Source organism: Mesocricetus auratus, unplaced genomic scaffold (assembly GCF_017639785.1).
Source record: "Mesocricetus auratus isolate SY011 unplaced genomic scaffold, BCM_Maur_2.0 Super-Scaffold_4256, whole genome shotgun sequence".
Lineage (NCBI taxonomy): Eukaryota > Metazoa > Chordata > Mammalia > Rodentia > Cricetidae > Mesocricetus > Mesocricetus auratus.
This window is the reverse complement of record NW_024429182.1, coordinates 111661881-111668080: the sequence shown is the minus strand read 5'-3', so window position 1 is coordinate 111668080 and position 6200 is coordinate 111661881. Positions and strand designations below refer to the sequence as shown.

Sequence of the window (6200 nt, the reverse complement as noted above, 5' to 3'; positions counted from 1 at the left end):
TTTTAGTAGTAATCTTTAGTACCGTAATGTAACTTCTGGGAGAGAATATTATGGTCATAAGTTCTAGACTCATCAGACAAAAGTGTAGTTAAAAAGACAAAGAGTGTATTTTTTTTAAATCACAATGGTAATGATTCACAGTGTGGAACTACTTAAAATCCCCCTTTTTAAGCATATACATCATAGTATAAAATAAAATTCCATTGATTTTAAGACAAATATTTTGAGTATGTGGCAACTTATATATTGTGAATACATAAATAAATACACACAAGAGAGGACAGAGAGAAAGGTGGCATCTACAAGGGTGGAAAGTGACTCAATACATCAGCAAATATCAAATGCTACATTTAAAGCATTTTATTTAAGATCAAATTACCTATCTAAAATATGTGGCCCACTTTATCATCTCATCAGACATGTACAATTATTGCTCATTTTGAAAATGTCCAGAAAACTTTAGTATTTTCACTTTAAGTCCATTCTCATTTTTTACATCTGTGATATAGAAAATGTAATACTGTATCCTGTTTTGCTTTCTGGTTCATGTTCACTAGGTCTCCAGTAGGATTTACAAATTTCATGTTCTTCAGAATTCAGAACATCTAAACACATTTGCCATTTTAGTTTCAACTATGCCTACATGTTAGGAAAGAAAATATAAAGTATGTAATGCTTTTAACTTTCATTAGTTTTTCCTAAATCCCACTTCATTAAAAGTAGTCAGTATATGAACCGAAGTAACCCAGTGACACAGAGAGAGGAGTGATGAGCAAATTGGCAAAGAATTGGCTCGCAAAACCAGCAGAGACAGCTGATCTGAACAGGGGAGAGCTCTTGGACCCCAGACCGACAGCGGGGAGGAGGCTAACATGGGACTGATCTGGACCCCCCGAATGTGAGTGTCAGTGAGAAGGCCTGGGCAACCTGTGGGGTCCTGAGCAGTGGATCTGGGTCTATCCCTGGAATACAAACAGTCATCATGTGCCCATAGCACAAAGAGGGATGCTCTCTCAGCCTGGACTCTTAGGGGAGTGTCTGGACCCTACCATGAGTGAAATGACAGACTCTAGATATCCCCTATGTGGAAGGAATTGGCAATAGGGTGGGAGGATGGGGGGGATGTTGGGGGTGTGGGAGGAGGGGAGGGAGAGGGAACTGGGATTTACATGTAAAACAAGCTATTTAAAATTAAAATAAAAAATGATAAAAAGGTAGTCAGTGTAAACAAAAGAAATTGCATATAGACTTGAAGTTTCTGCACATCTTAAAGCTAAAATTTCCTCTCTGGAATTAATAGTCTAACAGAAACACACATAAATTATATGCTTGTAGAGTAGTGACACATTCTTTTCTTTTTCTTACAAGAATGTTACTTAATCATAACCAAGGTAATTGAGTTCCTTAATTGTTCAGAAAGTGGCAGTACTCCAAATATTATCTTCAATCTATTTATTACAATCACAAATACTTTTTGGTCATATAAAAGAAAAATCATTTACTTGTCTTTTAAAATTTTCACTAAAATATTGTTTTTCAAATTTTAAAAACATAAGGTTAATGTGTGCATGAAACATTCTGAACAAAACATCTTGACATTGTAAAATTCTGACTTGTGTGCCAGAACCAGCTGTATTATTTAAGACACTAACATGATCTTCATCACATGACATAAAATAGTACTGAAATATATGTGTCTGGGAGAATTGAGAATTTATAGCTCCCTTTATGAACATAATCACTATGATTAAAAGCAATGGAAATCTGATTACATGCTGAGAATCAAATTCAAATCCTTTCCCATCATTTTTGACCATGTGTCCATATGTTGCAAAAGCATCTCATGGAGTGAGTGGGTCAAAGCATACACAGCATTGTATAAGTTATAACTTGTATCACTCATGGTCATTCCAAAATGGTGCCTGTGTAACCATTTTGATAGGGTTTTAGTAGAGCAATCCTTAAGTTTTGTACAATTAGATGATGACAAAGAACACTCAAAATAAATCCACCATAGCTTAACAAGTGAGATTTCATTACTATAGTTTGAAGGATGCACTGTATGAATAAATTGTTTAAAACCAGACATTTCAGGATTCTTATGTGTAAAAAAATGAAAGTCCCATAGAAGGAGTTAAGGAAAAAAATCTACTATAACCATAATCCTATCAAACTGGGACATACTGATCTAGATTCTCCAAATTTCTACAAAGTTCCATAGTCTAAAGTTCCATTGTAGATGATGGTCCTTTTCTCCATAAACAATCACAACTATTGCTGATGACATCATGATTTGGTTATAATACTTATCTGCCATTTTAATATATGATAAGACATCATTTGTGATAATACTCACAAATGCTGAACTGAAATTTTTCTTTGCATCTCCTCTTCCAATTCAGAATGAAATTCTGTTCTACAGACTTCATCTGGAATGTTCACTCCCACCCAATTCCATCTGAACCACTAGGGACACCCTGGTTTGTGTCCTAGGGAGATAACTGGCAGAGATGAGGAAATTGTTTATGGATACGCAGGAGAGGTTGAAAATGACCATAGTAGAGCTGCCAGACATAGAACATAATCATAATATGAAGCATGTGTAATTAATAATGCTCAGCCTAAGACCTAAGTATGCTAAGCAATATTGGGAGTATTACAAAGTATGGATTTTAAACTTCTTTATTAAAATATGTCCATTTTCTTGTGCTTATCCAAACAACTAAAGAAAACTAAGTTTTCTCATAAAATGTTTCCCATTTCTTCTGACTTTTGTATCTATTTGTGATAAACTTATGTTTTCTGCAGCAAGTATCTGTGCTTTTGTTCTCTTGATGTAACAAAATAGATATAAACCCAGTCTCTGCCTTTTAACTTTTAGTGGTACTCATATAGTCAACTTAAAGGAGACACTATTTCATTAAAAGTAACCTACTTACTTCTGGAGTTCTTGACATGTACATGAATGGTCCAAGAAAGGAAGATAGTAACCACATGTGTCCTGTAAGTACAATTATATGTTTTCTCTACTCTTTGCAGTAGTAGTTAGGAAAATTTATACTCCTTTTTGTCAATAAAACAGATAATTTTTGATCAGCCATCATGTTATATTTGATGGTAACTAGCAGAGAAATGTTTGGCCAGCATGGGACTGATCTGGACCCCCCAAATGTGAGTGTCAGTGAGAAGGCCTGGGCAACCTATGGGGCCCTGAGCTGTGGATTAGTGTCTATCCCTGGTATACAAACAGTCTTCATGTGCCTATAGCACAAAGAGGGATGCTTTCTCAGCCTGGACTCTTAGGGGAGTGCCTGGACCCTACCAAGAGTAAAATGACATACTCTGGATATCCCCTATGGGGAAGGATTTGGCAATAGGGTGGGAGGGAGGGGAGGAAGGGGAGTGCGGGAGGAGGGGAGGGAGAGGGAACTGGGATTGACATGTAAAACCAGCTATTTAAAATTAAAATAAAAAAATATTAACTGAAAAAAAAGAATTACATTTAAAATTTTATGTAAATATATTTTTATTAATAAAATCAATATGCTCTTTAAAAAAAATATGAGGGTCCCTATTGATTTTTTCCATGGCAAAGTAAAAAGAGAAAATCAAAATTAGGCTCATATTTTTTCTGATATTTTCTATGTAATATATTTGATTTAGCTTCTATCTTCCACTAAATGTATTTTAATTAGATATATGTGCTTTGATATAGTTTTTATAAAGTTTGATCTTATTTAACATTAACATTTCATTTCACTATGATTGAGTGTTTCCGGTATTACCTAATGCATACTTTTGTATTGCTTTGTGACTAAATGAGTATTCAAGTAACTACTGGGAGTATCACTCTGATCTTGCAATGTAATATATAGCTATAGTAATTAAAACAGCATGCTATTGACACCAAAACAGACATAGTGATTAATAGAACAAAATTGAATTTTCAAACTTAAGTCTACACACCTATTGAATTTTTGATATTGAAGCTATAAATACACATTGGAAAAGATAAAACATCTTCAACAAATGGTGCTGGTCAAAGTGAATGGCTGCATGTAGAGGAACACAAATAGATCCATACCCATCACCCTGCACAAAGTTCAATTCCAAGACAATGAAAGACCACAGCGTAAGACCAGATATGCTAAATCTCTTAAAATAGGAAACTGAGGAATAGTCTCAAACTCATGGTTATGGCAAATGTTTTTTTCTGAATAGAACACTGATAGCAAAGCTACTAAAGCAACAATAAGTAAATGAGACATCATGAAACTGAGAAGTTTTTGTATGACAAAAAATACCATCACTGGGACAGAGTAGCTAGCTAAAGAATAGGGAAATATTCTTACTCATCAGGATATTGTAAATCAAATGTACTTTGAAATTTTATCCAATCAATAAAAATGATAGTTCCTGTTGTAAAAATGCACACTATTGGGAAAACTCATCCATTGCTTGTTGGAATGCAAACTTGTACAACACCATGAAAATCAGCACAGTAGTACCTTAGGAAACTTAATGTAGATCTACTTAAAGATCCAGATATCTGATCTGTCTTAGGTAAGGTTTCTAAATCTGCAATAAAACACCATGGCCAAGTAGCAAGACAGGGAGAAATGAGTTTTTTGTCATATAATTCCATATCTGTGTTTATGGTAGAAGAAAGTCAGGGCAGGAACACAAAGAAAGAAATTGAAGAATGAAGGTATTAAAGATCCCATGGAAGGGTGCTGCTTATTGACATATTTCTCAAGGTTTGCTCACCCTGTTTTCTTATAGATTCCAGGACCACAAGCCAAAGGATGGCACAATCCGTAATTGGTTAGGCTTTCCCCCATCAATCACTAATTTAGAAACTGTTCCACAGAAATGCCTACAACCAATATTAAGGATCTATTATCTTAACTGAGCTTCCCTCTTCTCAGATGACTTTAACTTGTGTCTACAATGCTGACCCCTTGCAGACATGCTAGTGAAGTAGTTACAGAAATAACTGGTGGGACTAATCAAACAGTAAATGATTTGATATTTTGAAGGATATCAGACAACATCAGTTGGGAATTTTCATTTAAAATGATTATCTCTAGAAGCAAAGTAGAAAGTGTGGGCTCTTCATTAAGCTTCCATTTGGAATTTGCGACTTGAAAAAGAAGAAAGGACAAGCTAACCCCTGAATAATCAGAAATAGGGAAATAACTTGCAGTAAACATAGGATAAATTTGGGCTATATCCTAAATGAGTGAGGGAATTATGGACAGAACACATACAGAATAATGGTCTACCTCCCCGAAGACCTAGAATGCATCATGTACCATAACAAATGAAAGTGGCACTTACTGCTTATCTAGATTACCACTGAAGTAATCACTTTTCATGTATCTATGCTTTGTATAAATGGAAAATAAACAATCCACCTCTTTATCTCCTTCCAGGTTGTTCTTGTGTTTTATTCTCCAAAAGCACACAGGGTCAATCAAGCTGCAGAAAAGGAAGGAAAGGCTCAGGACCAAGAAGACAAAGATAAAAGATAAGATCTTTGTCAGGTAACTAAGGTGAGAGTCTGAGAAAAGTACAGCATGAAGGGTTGCCGAGAAAACCATGTATCAATAATACATGAACACAACCATGAGTCTCTTTTTATTGTTGCACTTACTGCTAAGGAATTCATATATTTCTCTCAGTACTTTTCTTTTCAGCTGCCTATTTACCTCTAGAGGATTCTTAAGCACCCTCTGACCTGGGACTCTATATATGAGGTCCCGTGTCTAAGTAACAATTTAGGAGCAATAATTTTATTTATGACTATCTTTCCCCATATCCATTATGACTAAATCTATTGGATATAATATTCCCAGACTTAATTCCTCTTGGGGAAATTTCCTAATAAGCTTACTTCACCAATCCAATTCTTTGACTACCATTTGTACTAACTGACTTTGAATTCCATCAGACACTGCAAATGAGTTTTTTTATTATTATTATTTTTATTTTCCATTTTAAATTTAGATAAGAAACAAGGTTGCTTCACAAGTCAGTTCGAGGTCCCTCTCCCTTTCCCTCCCCTCCTCCCGTGCCCTCCCCCCATCCCCCCCGTTATCCCCTCATTCCCCCAGGGTGAGGCCCTCCATGGGGGTGTCCATAGTCTGTCATTTCATATAGGGCAGGGCCTAGACCCTTCCCCAAGAGTTCAGGGTGAG

At 35.6% G+C, this 6200-nt stretch overlaps 1 pseudogene; it reads right to left on the bottom strand.

The window, feature by feature from the left end:
- Positions 1–379: 379 nt before the first annotated feature.
- On the bottom strand, positions 380–5603 carry LOC121134141 (annotated as a pseudogene).
- Positions 5604–6200: the final 597 nt, after the last annotated feature.